Raw genomic sequence first — 15178 nt, 5'->3', positions numbered from 1 at the left:
GCCGCTTGCAGCGAGGGGGGGAAGGAATTCATCCCTGCATAAACTGCCACGAAAGCGGGCTTGGCAGGTTCGCGCCACCATGCCAAAGAATTCCCGTCACAGGCTCATAGCCTGGCGAGCACCACACGATGGTTGAGCAAGTCGCTGCAGGCTGCACAGTTTTCAGTTGAGGCCGCCATCGCTACAAACGTTTGTGTTTTTTTTTCTTTTTCCACTTGGGGGCCACCCATGGTCACAAGGTGGCCACTTTGTTAAAGTTCCAAGGGTGCATGCCCACCCCAAGCACACACCCTGCAGCCGCAGCATTCGCATCGCACACACCCCGCAGTCGCAGCGTTCGCATCGCCTGGCATGTGCACAATTACGGATGCAGAAAAGAATTCAGGCGCCACAGCCATACCCAGCTTAGTCACATACATGGCATGGCACCACAAAGTATTCGAATAATTTCCAAAGGAAAATCGACTATTACCTTGTTATCAGGATGCTCCGCGGGAGCAAGGTTTCAGGAAGAGAACCATAATTGAGGCTGAGCAACAGTACATGATAATTGAGACTGAGCAACAACACAGGTTTGAGATGTGTTTCATTTTCTTTTTAGGGTTTTCTATCTCTATGATGATTTTACATTATAGGAGTTCTTTACGAGCTTTGCACAACTTACTCCTTGTGCAAGGTCGGGGTGGCAATGAATGTTGATACATCGCAGGTAGACTCTCTGTTGATTTTTGATACGCTTTTCGTTATGCATGGCATGCGGATGGTCCTATGAAGCGATGCTTCTTTTTCTCTCATTCACAATTCCCAAGGGGAGCAAGGCTCCATACACTTACTTGGTCATCGATTTTGATTAATAAGTATCTATTTGTTTTATCCGCTTCCTACTACCAAGCAGAGGAGGGAAGCAGGCTTTGAGTTGCTAGAGCATGACTCCAAGGCATGTTCTCTATCATTAATGCAATCGGATAACAACATGATCCACCCATTGTCGGCAACTGTGATCCGACAATTTCTAAGACATCACGGGAGCAAGTTACAAATCTTTAAGCAAAGTAGCATATGCTATGAGCATACAAACGTGGGAAGGATTTGGCAATATGTTTGCAGATTGTTCCATAACGTGCCAGACGGGCGTATATGATACACGGGACGTATATGTACATCCGCGACAGCTACCACTCGTGCAGCAGATATGGTTATGGGCCATCTTTGAGCAGGTTTTCTTCCACAGAATTTTGGGATATCTAGTTACAACAACGACCAGGTTAGCCAATTTTAAGTTTTTCTTATTTTTTCATGCTTACACCTTTGCTTGGAAACTACGGTTTTTGTGCAAAGCAAAGGACTTCGACAGTTTTTTACACGAAGCAAGGCTTCTCCCTTCTGCCAAGGTACTGCCCATTGACTTCAAATCAAGTGCATTAGGGAACTGGTAAAATATGGATATATGCTCTAATTTTATGTGTGGCACCATCAAGTTAGGATGTCTCTCTAACAGTATAGGCAATTGTGCAAGGCACTTTTGGTTTTGGCCCTCACATTTGTCGACACTCAACAATACTAAAAAGAACCTAAAATTTCGACTAGATTCACCGGCAAGGTGCCCCTTTCAAGTCATCCTCATACAGTAATGACCCTCCACGGTAGATGGTCAAGATTTAACTTGTGTTTTCTGTTGCGTCTCTCGACGATAGCGTCATACAGACAGATTGTGGAATGCTTATGGGATAAGCTGCAATTCGGGCATATGATGTCTGAGAGCACACATTCTGGGCACACACTCTACAAATTTAAGGAAAGTTCCTCAGCCCAGCATGCTCTTCTTCTCTCTCTTTTTCTTATTTCTCTCAAGAATACTGAAAACTTTCTAAGAATTTTTTCATACATGTTTTGTTTGGGAGTCAGCATGAGCCAATGTTCTCTAACACTCAGCTGGAAATGGTCCAAGATGCCATTCACATTAGTTTTCATCGGTTTATCGATTGAACACTAATGGCCGTAAGAGCTAGGAGCCACACACATGCTAGCTAAAAGCCATTGTCAGATCTTGGGTAAGGCCCAACTATTGGCATTCATTGGGTGATTGCTCTTAGGATCGAACATATTTGCCCAGTGGAGTACACATCATAACCTATCGACGTTAATGGACGAGCAAGAGTCTTGTTATTTCGGAGGATTAGGATGTTATTTTTGCACTATATGCTTCTAGTGCGATGCTCAAGTTGAGTTTTTGATACTCTTACTCTTACATCAACTAATCTATACCATGGAGTCTAGAGGCAGCAAACAGTTGAGACAAAATGGCTATTGACACGAGCTCGTCATCTTAATTGTGTGGATTTCTTGCTCTCTCTATACCACTACGAGTGTCTATGGCATCACTGTTTTGGGGTAAGACCCGGCGGGTGACTGCTACATCTCCCCATAGGCATTGAGGATCATAGTTTGATCTATCCTAGTTCTATTTTCAAGGAAAGAAGCCAGTAATCTACCATGGGGTAGCGGACAAATTCAACTTTTTAAGTTGATTCTCATCATTCTGTATACGGTTGGTTATCGTCACCTGCTAGTTGCGCAGTTCTACAACGGGTCTTACCAAGGCGTTTGACTACGTAGATTCTAATCCAAGGACTTCGATTGCAAAGGCAACACCCAAGGTTCCCAGTGCACTGGTGTTTGTTTTTTCAGGTAGGGGACGTGCTCCTCTCCATTTGAATACGGGTAAGTGAACATTACGTTCAAATCTCCAGGTACGCGTCTATTGATTTGGTGTTATTCCATTTTTAGTATGCTTTACTTGGTTTTTCAAGACGTATAAGTACGCTTGAATGTTACAGAGCCATGCCAAGGGCATGTCGGCACAAAGTATTTTGGGCCAAGTGTCCAATCTATCTTTCTGCCTTATGCTGTTATAAATCCACTTGTAGGATTTGATTTGGCACATGTTGTCACAGGGGATACAACATGGTCTAGGAACTCAAGGAGTTCGGTTTAGCCAGTGTGGAGCAATGAATGAGGGTCCCTCTCACTCTTGTCGTAGAGTATTTATAGTTCCCTCTACACACAAGTACATCTTGTACTTGAAGGATGTTCTTTTTTCCACATCCTTACATGAGACATATTCCACATGTGGAGAATATGAGTCTCTGGACTGACACTGGCGCCATTATTTCAATTATGTGTCACGAAAAAGTCCAACTAGGTGCTGGTCAAATCTGTTTTCTAGACCATTTTCAGCACGACATATCAGGAGCAATTTCGGTGGCCAAAAATTGTCGGATACTTAGAATGACTTGTTCAAGTACAAGTACTGCTAAACAACATTACAGATGGTTGTTTATAGATATAGCACGGCTCTAAGTTGTTAATGAAAAAGTTTCATTGTTTGTACCTAGAAGTGATCACTATTTCACCTTCTATTATGGTTCAGACGTTTCAGCAAGGCTTGCAAAAGATTGCAACTGAAAGTATTTAGTTTCTTTTCAGAACTATTTACATTCCTCTTTAAATGTGTGCTAGGCGCATCACATTTGCCATAAGTATTGGCAAGGATCACCATGGATATACAGGTTCGGATCTGTTTTTTGCTAAATGCATGCACACTAGGTGTTATGGGCCCTAGTGTTTAGCAAAAGCTAATTTGGAACGGCATGCATATTCCTCAGGTTGTTGCTTATGAAGCATTTTGCACTCTATGTGCACTATCTCTATGAGATTACTTTTGAGTCTACTAATCACCAATAGAGGTCATGGCTCGGTTATGGCTCGGTTTGGATGTTTGTGGATTTTTCAAGTTAACCACGATGGTTATTCCAAACATTGTTGATTCCTCAACAATGTTATACGCTATTGTGATTCCCCGTTTACCAGTCGTCTGGGAAGACTGTCTGTAAACCGTAGGGGAAACACACCTCAGTACTGTTAGTATCCAAGGGGATTGACAGATTACAAAGTGTAATCTTGGGCTACAGGATATGCAAAGTGCGTACATTAGCACCAAGCAATCAAATTCATAAGCATTTATTGCCCTTTTTTGAGTTTACGCATGTTGCGACTAGGTAGTCTCTTCATGTATAACTCATGTTCTCAACCTTGAACACTCGTTAGGGTGGGGTTATTTACTGATGATGCAAATTGGGACCAAGTCAAGGACTTAAAATTGGCTGATGAGTTATGTCAGCAAGTCACTTTCATGGACTTTCATGGAAAGTGACAAGAGGTACTCTTTTTGGTACACCTGTGTTGTGAAAAAATCGTTTACCATGCTCATGAGCGTTCTAAATGGAGTCTACACACTATGTTTGGATAGGAACCGGTACCATCAGATGGTTACAAATGGACAACAATGTAGAAAATCAAGATGTTACTCTTGGTTTCATTGAACCTCCTACTGAACCGGTTCCGCTCAAATGAACCGTTGAATCCATGTGGGATGTTACGGTAGAAAACATTAGTGTTCTTACGAAGATACCATCACTTGTGTTTTCGCGGACGAAAACGCTTCTCCAAGGGGGAAGTAATGTCAGGACAATGGTAGGACCAGTCCAGGCCAAGGGCTAGGGCCAAGGGCCAGGACGAACATGCAGTCAAGGGGGTCCCTATATTTAGAAGGCCAAGGGCCTATATAGGGCATGGTTGGGTGATGATGAGCATTTCAGTTCCCCTGTCCTTTCAATTGGACCTCCCCAGGCCTAGCCAATCACATGCAAGAAGCATATCAAGCAACAAGGGTAGGCTTGGGACAAGTGTCCCCCTTTCCCCTTTAAGAGAGAGGACTTGATAAGTGCTAAAACAATTAATTAAATTAACTAATTTATCATTGGACCCCTTGGGAGGCCAACCAATAGGCTTTAGGCACACCATGAGGGCAACATGGGTAGGGGCTTGACATGTGTCCTTGCTGCCTCTTGAGGCTTGGGCTTTGTGTGTGTGTGTGTGTGTGTGTTCTCTCTCATCCCCTAGATTTGGGGCTCACCCCCCTCTTGAGTAGGGATTGGATATGACTTTTAGAACACCTTACCCTCAAGCACCTTAGTTAGCAAGCATGACAAAGCACCTCAAGCTTGGGTAGTGTTCCCACAAGCACCTCAAGCTCCCTAGTCGGCAAGCACGACAAGCACCTCAAGCATCTTAGTTAGCAAGCACAACAAGCACCTCAAGCACCTTAGTCATCAAGCATGACAAGCACTTAAAGCATCTTAGTCATCAAGCACGACAAGCACCTCAAGCTTGGGCCAGGGTTCCCACGGTCAAAGGACTTTTAACACTACCCTTTGGAGGTCTTTAATGAAGCTAACCCTAACGTCTTTCAAGCTCCATTGGTTAGCCTTGTTCTTTGACAAACCATCCATTGGCCCCATGTTGAGATAGATTTGTAAGCACATGTCTATATTCTAACCCTTGTTCCTGTTTATTCTCCCATATTAAATGATTAGTTTGATATGAAAAAATCATTTGGGTCGGTTAGATATTAGATTTTATGACACGAGCATTCTTCTCTCAAGTAAAGAATTTTCTCAATTGCTCTAAGGGAATGCAAAAAGATAGCCAGTCCATGATTTTCAAAAAAATAAAATGGAAGAAAAGAAACCTCAATAACAATCTCTACATCCACTTGGACGTGTGAAGCTTAAGAGACAATCGTGCCAAGATGGCCTCATAGCCATTCACTTTGACGAATAATGTGACATTGTGTATGAAATCAAAGCTACCTCAAACTGAAGACTCTACATAGAGTGCCATGATGCAGTGATAACATAACTTGCTATATGTTGGGGTTAAAGAACCATTGTGCCTAGGTCTACATCTTGTCTTAGGCTACCCACTTACTAACTTAACTATACTACATTGTTGTTGCTCCAAGATGCTCCACCCCCATTTTTGTGCTCTCTCTCTCTCTCTCTCTCTCTCTCTCTCTCTCTCTCTCTCAATACACATACGTAAGCTTTGGTGGCAACTGCAATAAAATTTGAGCATTCAAATACAAGAAAGTGAGTAGCTACTCGCATCAATCTCGATTCTCAAGTCTTAGGTTTCCATAAGCAAAAACTTCATCATGCATAACCAAGAGAGCAAACCAACCTACATCCAATGCTCATTTCTCAAAGCTGAATTGTGTGTATAACATAGTCCAATATCAAACTCTAGCACATAAAAAGAGCAATCAAGGTGCATCTCATGCCCAAATTTCGTATCAAAACAAGATGTCGATAGAAAATGTTGCATCAAAACAGAATGCTCAAAGCACAGTCCACATCTTTACTAACTCTCGACATACATGTCCTTTACGAGCATCACATATGGAGTCAACTATAAAAAAAACTCCATAAAATGAACTTGTCCTAGTCTTTATGTGCATACGTCTTGGGTACAATTTCCCCTTTCCAAACAAGCTTATCAATCACACTTGTGCCCCGTGCCCTTTCCTAGATGACATTTATGAGTTGAGGAAGATATGCACTTACACCATTCTTAAAAGGGGTCGCTTCAATGCCCATACACAATAGATATCGCTCACAAGCAACACAAATGCTTTGTAGTTGCTCAATTAATTTCAATTTCTATTCCCCAATGATGCACTTTGGTTCCCACTTAATGATTTACGGCTATGAGATTGATGTCAGCTTGAGATTCTCAAGTATGTGATACAAGCTTTGATGCTTTTGATGACTTGAGTCAGTTTTTGGTGCATTGGAATTCACCTTTGGCATGTGTTTTTTCCTTGTTGTTAGCCGATGCCTCTTAGGCAATGATTGAGGCTGATTTTGCATAGGTGAGATCTTGATAGATTTTGATGATGCTTGCACTATCTGGCAATTGTTTGCATGTAGCTGATATTGGATAATAGTTTATCTCACGATATATAGAGTTTGGGGATACTACATTGTATGGACATGTGGTGCCAGTTTTATGGCCATTGTTCTTGAGTCATGTCTACATAGCCATTTTGTGAGGGTCATGGTGAGCTCAGTCTTTTGTAGATGAGCATTCGGGATCATGCTACCTAGTGCGAGGTGGATTAGGTCATTGGAGCTCCCCATATTGTAGTCTCACCATAGGACATGTAGAGATAGGTATCAATGCTCGCTAGTTGAGTTGGCTTGATACTACTTTGAGTAGTTCTGGTTCTATTTACACCCAAATTTTGATATTATATACTTACTATTTATGGATTTTATTATTTCAAATTTATGTCAAAATACTACCAAAATCTTGTCAAATACTTTGTTGTAGTATTCTATGTGGTTTTTGCATCTCTTTATCACAGTTTCTTTTGGTTGACATAATGTCTATTTAGTGTTGAAAATATGTTGGCTTTGATCATTTTTGCATGCCATAGTTTTGATTATTGGAATGAGAAAAATTGCGTTCAAGCCATACTTGAGATCCAAAAAAATTCATCTCCCTCACACAAGCCCAGAAAGCTATCCGAAAGTAGAACTTATGAATGAAGTGTCTTCCAAACCACAACAGCCACATGATAATTCAAAGAAGCTATTTCTTTTTTAATTCAAGGATTCTTTTATGCATGATTTTTCTCTTAGACTTCCACCTTCATGAAATAAAGACCATAGTATAGATATCATTCCTAGTAATAAACCACCCTATACTAAACCACCTTCATCACATCAAGACCATAGTATAAATATCATTCCTAGTAGTGAACCACCTTGTCAAGTACCTTATAGAGTAGATCCTCTTACACAAATGACATACAAATTCAAGTTCAAGATTTATTAGATAGTGGAGTCATAAGACCTAGTAGATCACCATATAGGGCTCCAATTTTTCTTGTCAAAAAGAAGAATGGGACATTTCATGTGTGCATTGCCTATTAGGCTTTGAGCAAGATCATTATAACTCAAGAATAGATTCCATATTCTTAGGGCAAATGACCTACTCCACCAACAATTGAACGAGGCTATGATCAATATACAATCAAGTCAAAATGATACTAGAGGATGTCTACAAAACTACATTTAGGATAGATATAGAGTACCTGCCACTTTCACATGCATGACGAACATAATTTTTATAGATCACCAAGGTTTTGGTTGTCATTGTGATTGTCTTCTTTGATGATATATTGGTGTTTAGTAATTCTAAACAAGAGCATATCAGAGTGTTTGAAGAATGTGTTTGGCTTACTTAAAGAGAACCAATTGGACTTGAACCTAGAGAAGAATACTTTCTTTCTTTCCGTCTAAAATTGAGTACTTAGGACACATTGTTTTTGAACAATGAAGTAGGTCCCCAAAACGACTTTTTGAGAAACCATTAATTAGTTTAGTGGGGGAAAAGAAAGGAAAAGGGAAGGGTGGGGGAAAAGAAAGGAAAAGGTAAGGGTGGGGGTAGGGTTGGGGGGGGGGGGGGGGGGGGGGGGAGGGGGGTTATTGTTTTTTTTAGTGCTTAAGGGCACCTCCAAGGGTACCGTAGGCTTGTAGCCTAGTGGTTAAGGTTGAGCCTTTGTTCTCCTACGTGCTGAGGTCAAATCCTACCCATTAGCATTGATTTTAAATTGTGAGTTGAATGGAGATGCTAAAGCATCTTGGGAAGATTCTATGTAATGGAAAGTAAAAGTAGAGCCAGTAGTAGTAATCTTTTTTGAAGCCATTAGGCATACCTCACATTTCTTAACAAGGAATTCATGTTGACCCAAAAAAATAGAAGAAATTAGTTCATGTGCAAGACTTACAAATTTGCATAAATTACGTTATTTTCTACATCTTTGCAATTAGTACAAGATTTTTTTTCCAATTTTTCATACAAAGCCCTCTTTAAGGCACTACATGTATCTGGACCGAGTTGCATAAAGACGCATTCACTGCACTCAAAATGCTTTGACTTATACATTAATTTTTAAAAATCATGACTATAAATCAACCATTATTTATGGTTTTCATTAGTGCATCTGGCAAAGGTTTTAATCCATTTGTTTTGCAAGTTAACCATCCACTTGCATTTGAAAGTTAGAAATGTAAAATTTTTGAATTTAAATACAGTACATCATACATGTGACAAATAACTAATTGTGTTTGTTTATGCATTAAAATTTAGGTAGGTAAGAACTTGGTAAGAAGAAGGAAGTCAAAATCATCCTACCACTCGTGCAACTATCTACTTGTTTGAATTTCTTGCTATCACATTCAAATCAGCCAAGGTTTATTCTTGGAAAGCAAAAAATGTTAGGAGAGCATAGCCTCGGCATCGTGGTTGAGGATAATAGATAAAAATATGCCTTGTATTAATCAAACTCTTAAATATATAAAGAATCCTAATGTCCATGTAAAGTGAACTTTAACTAAACTTGAGGCTTAGAAACTATATGCCCTAAAGGCTCTGCTCCATACTAAGTGCACGATTCTTGATTACTCAACAGATATAAGGCTACACCTTTTGTGTTTTTAATAGTCAAAGTTAAGAGCTCTCTTCTTATCAAGCCAACTCAAAAACATTCAAGTAGATGAGATATTCCAACTAGAAATCATCCTATGACATGAGGAAAATCAGTGGGTGAAATTCAATTGAGTTTGAGAGGAACCCCACTAATTGCCAATTTTGTATCCTCCCTTTGGGAATCCATGATGGAATATTAGTTTATTTTGCGTTCATGCCTTGGTGCTTAAGCAAGAAATGTGATAACCATTCCACCATGCTTGCGTGATTGTTAAAGGAGGTCATAGGGTAGATTCAAGTATGAATATGTATGCACACAAATTCTTGCATACACTTTTAATGTGTATGTGTGTGTGTGTGTGTGTGTGTGCATGCACGCGCGCATATACATAGACACAAACACATACTAGTAGAACATAGGTCTGTTTTACATACCTTGATCTTTCTCATGTCAATAGCTTGGCTACTTTTTGAACTTGGTGAGTCCCCAGAATTAAAATTTTGATTAACTCATGTAATCCCTTGGAATATAGCTTTTCCTCAAAATGCAGCTTTTCTTGGTTCAAATGAAGTATCTAAACTCTTGACCTTTTGAGTTCTACCATTAATTAGACTTCTCAAGCACTTTTCAAAATTCAAACCCACCAATGGTTCTAGTTTGGTTTTTATCCATGGGTTACAAACCACCATATTAGTGTGCTATTGATCGTTTCTTTCCATGTTTATACTATTTGGGATACTCCTCCTTCTAAAGCTATTATTGACTATGGGTTCCTATGGCCTTTTGAGAATCTATGCTAGCTTAAAATACATTTCAGTTGATGAACACTTTATTCAGGTAGCTTTTGCTTGATAGTAGTTTTTTTCCTTCTTAAACACTCCCTAGCTTTGATTTTTGATAGGGATTTCTCCCCTTGCCTCACTTTTATGTTGACAACCCTGACTTCTAATGGAGTTGCAGGCTCTGATGCTATCCCATCCTTGGACTTCACTCTAAACCACCTCTTCAATGTTGAGATGAATTATGTTAGCATAAAAAACTACCATATACTCTACCTCTGTGGTTGAATATGACATACAAATTTGGAGACATGATCTCCAAGACATAGCTCCTTCGGCACAATTGAAAACATAGCCATATGTGGATCTTTGACTATCCACACAACCCGCATAATTCATATCCGTGTAGCCCACAATTGATGCATCAATATTCCCAAAGCATAAGCACTTGTTTGCCATACCTTTTAGATATCTCAAGATGTGCTTCACAGCTTCCCAGTACTTTTTGCCTAGATACATAAATCTACTAACCGCTCCCACTGCAAAAGCAACGTCCGGTCTCGTGGCTACAATGACGTAAATAAGACTACCAACTGGTAAAGAATATGGCACCTGGCCATTTTTGCTTTCTCAGCATCAGACTTGGGAGCATCATTATTGCTAAGTTTTTCATATTCCTACATTGGGATATTTAATGTAGCCTTCCCCCTTGCATATTAAAATAGTGCAAAACCTTGTACATATACGTTTCTTGAGACAACTCTAGGGTTTGTATGCAAGCTATAAGGTATATGAAGGCCATAGAATCGACCCACGTTTTCCATCCCTCTTGATACGCATACCAAGAAAATGACTTGCATCTCCCAAATCCTTCATAGAAACCTACGTGCTAAATGACTTCTTCAAGATGGAAATCTTGTCTTTAGACTTTTTCTCAATGAGCATATCATGAATATAAAGTACAAAGATGATAAGTGAACCATGGTTCAAGTTACAGATATACAAGTAGTGATATTCTTATCTCCTTTCTTGTCTCCTTTCATACCCTTGGGACTACATGTACTTGTCAAACTTCATGTACCACTACCTTGAGCCTATTTCTAGACCATACAATGCTTTATACAATCTACACACCAGTTTTGTCCTTGTAGGCTTTTCAAGTTTGACCACAAAACCCTATGGTTGTTTCATGTAGACGTCCTCATCAAGATTCCTGTGAAGAAACCCTACTTCAAATCCATTTGGACAAGTTCCATGTCCTCAGTGGCTACTAGCTCAAGCACAAGATGCAATGTAGTCATCTTGACTACTGGAGAGAAAACCTCATCAAAATCCACGCCTTTCTTTTTCTTGAAACCCTTAGCAACTAATCTAGCCTTATACTTAGGCTCGAGATCTTTAGCCGTGTACTTCTGTTATACACCCATTTGCAAGGCAAGGCTTTTGCCTTTTGACAATTTTTTCAATTTCCCAAGTTTCATTTTTCATAATTGAGTTTTACTCAGATTGCATTGCCTCCTCTCACTTCATGCTATCGTCCATGTGAATAGCCTCTTGGTAGTAGGTGGGATCTCAACAATATTCAGTGACCAACAAGTAGTCTAATCCTCATTGAAAGCGCTTAGGGGCACGAGAGACACATGTAGATATCCTCACTGCCTAAATGCTAGACTCTGGTCTCTCAAGAGCATCACTTGCTCTCTCTAGAGCACTACTAGTGGTAGGTACATCGCTAGTAGACTGAGTTGTTTGCATAATTGGACTTGAGGCTACATCTTCGAATCTTATTGATGGATATTTTTCTAGGCCTAGGCCATGTAGCAGACCCAAACAAGAAAAACCAAACAACCATCAAAGAGCTTGAGCTAGCTATCTGCTATGCTCACCACAAAAACAAAGAGCCCAAAAGATGTAGGTGCAGCTAGATCATTTGCCAAAGCTGGTGTCAGACACTCCCCCTAAAACCCACACAAAGTGCTTGGGTTGGATATATTCATAGAGACTCAAAAACATAATCATGAAGATGCTTATGTGTTTATTATCAACATGTAGAGAGAGAGACACTGCAAATGTGTGATTTATGTTTTTTACTACATCAAATTTTCATTCATGTTTACAAAAATATGGCAGAGAGACTTATCTACAACTCAGACTTCAACTCTGAATCTTGCCAAGACTTTTCTTCATGCATGCATCAAAACGATGTCACTTATCATCACAGTCTTGGAGGAATACTCTCCTTCGCTCAAATTCTATTCATAGATTCTCTCTTTCTCTCCCCTTCTTGATTGTGATGGGTGGCCCATAAAGTGCACCGCCTACTCTCACCCTCTCTCTATCTCCCCCAGAGTTTCAACATCCCCCGTCATTCTCTCTCTTTTTGCCTTCCTTGGCTATGCACATCCAAACGATGAGAGAGAATCTCTCTCTCTCTCTCTCTCTCCCCCCCCCCCCCCCCCCCCCAACCCCTCTTTATGAAGAATTCTCATTCTCCTCACACTCATCGCGACCTCGCTTCTCCTTGACGCTGCTCTCCGATGGCCACTCTCCACCACGACTCCTCTCATACTCACGGCTATGGCCTCATCTCTGCTCTCAGCCATACTCGGCAGGCTTTACCTATCTTGCACGGCCTTCACAACTAGTGCACCCTTCACTCGCATGGCCTGCAAAATTGGTAGCACATCGTCACCTCGCATTTCCCCAAGTGGCTCCTCGTCATGGCCTGCGTCATATCATCCTGCTCAATAACGCTCACAGCTTTTCTCTCTTCTCTTGAATGAAGTTGACCAACTCATGGAGGCCTCTCTTCTCCTCATCCTCACGCTCCGCCTGGCCTGCAAAGTCTCACCCCTCTTGGCGTTGCCTTCATACCCTCATGGTCTCCTCCCCCTCCCTCTCGGCATCTCTCTCACCCTCCTTTTTTCCACTCCTCTTGGATGGCCTGCATATTGTTGTGCCTCCCTCCAAACAACACCCTTACTGCTCGCCACCTTCTCGTAAGCTTGGTTAAAAAAAAAACTAAAACATTCTTTTTTCCATTTAACAAAACTTCCTTCAAGTCCCTGTTCACACCCTTAGTACGTGCGTAGACACACACAATATGCGTATGTATTGATGAGGTCATAGATGAAATGTGCAGCCATAAACGGTCAATGTTAGCCATCCTCTTCAAACTCTCATCCGGCCGCCATGGTACACCACTAACAGTGGTCGATCTCAATCCCTAGTCGTTGTACTTGAGGGCCTCATAAAAATATTTCCAAGCACGTCCAATCTCAACACGAACTTCTGTGCAAGCATCTTTGTCGTCTTCATTATCTTTGCTCCCGAGCATGGTCAAGTTTAACATGTCTTAATAGAGACTCCAATCCCTTCATTTCCTCTTTGCAAGCTTGATAGACATGGAACATATCCAATCATGCAAGCATCATCAAGTTGGGAAACTTCAAATTGTCTTCTCTTTAAATATAATCATGATAGCTTCGAATTCTTCATTACCTGTCAAAAATAGTTCCTCAAGGTAGATCAAGTGAGATCGTCATCGTTGCATATGAAAACAAAATAGCTTATCTTAATGCGGAATGCTCGTACAGATGCTCTCATCTCTTGGTCAAAACCCCCATGCTCTCGGCCAAAAAAAACTCTAACACTTACTTTGCAATACTCAACCTCTTTCATAGGCTATCTATGCATATTTGATTCATTAAAGATCACTTGTGAGCTGCAAATAACTCTTGGAGATTCCGGGTGCCAAAGATGATAACCCATCTCTCCATCTGCACTATAGCCAATGAAGATGCATTAGTGTGACTTGGGGTCTAGCTTCTTTCTAAGCTCTTTAGTCCATGTGAGAATGCCTCACACCCAAACACACATAATCTGTCATAATTAGGCTTCTTGCACGTTCACATCTCCTACAGAATCTTATAGTTCAACAGTGTACTAGGCAATTTATTGATTATATGCACTGCTATCATAACAACTTCTCCAAAAATCTCTTGAGGTAAACTTGCCATAGATAGCATGGAAGTGACCCTCTCTTAAATAGTTCTATTCATTTTCTTAGCAACTCCATTCTGAGCAGGTGTGTATGACGTAGTAAACTGTTGTCAAATTCTTCTTTGCTACAGAAGTCCTTAAACTCTTGGAGACATACTCTCCCCCATTGCCAGTGCGCAAAGCCTTCTACCTCTTGCCTAGCTAGTTTTCTACCATAGCTAGGAACTTTTGGAAGACATTAAAGATTTTTTCTCTCCTCTTTAAGGGGTAGACCCACACCTTTTGAGTAGAGTCATCTATGAATGTCAAGAAATGTAATTGCCCCCCTAGAGACTTATGCGTCATAGGTCTACATAGATCACTATGAACCAACTCTAGAGGATTCTCTAATTTTTTATCTAATGGCAAATTGGTAGGTCTAGTCTATTTCTCATATATGCAATGCTCACACAAACTAAAATCTGAATAGTTTAACATAGGGATATAGCCAAAATGCTGTAATTTCCATTCATTTCTGACTCATATGACCAAGCCAGATATGCCATAACTTAGTAGAAGGCATCTTGATTACATATATAGAATTCCCTTTCACAGAAGAGACATATAAGGAATATAATGTGCCAGAATTTTAGCCCTTGAGCATGACCAAGTTACCTTTTTTTATAATCCAGGAACCATTGCCAAACACTATAGTGTATCCAAGATCATCAAGCTATCTTGCTGAAACCAAGCTTTAAGTTAACTTTGGCACATGTTTGACACCTCCAAGCATGAAATCAGTATCATTATGCATGCACAACTTCACATCTCCAATGCCACATATCTCAAGCTGATATAAGAATCACCCAGCTTAATTGAACCATGTATAGAAGCATAACTGGAGAACCACTCCTTGTGGTCAATAATCCAATTTTGTACATAGCATTCATCAAGAGCTAACAATGTCTCGAGACTCAAATCAGAAGAAGACTAGTACATCTATGGGCTGTGGCACGTCATG

The sequence above is a fragment of the Adiantum capillus-veneris genome, chromosome 21, assembly GCF_014529385.1.
Source record: "Adiantum capillus-veneris isolate H3 chromosome 21, ASM1452938v2, whole genome shotgun sequence".
NCBI lineage: Eukaryota > Viridiplantae > Streptophyta > Polypodiopsida > Polypodiales > Pteridaceae > Adiantum > Adiantum capillus-veneris.
The sequence above is the reverse complement of the archived record's forward strand: the minus strand, read 5'-3'. Positions refer to the sequence as shown.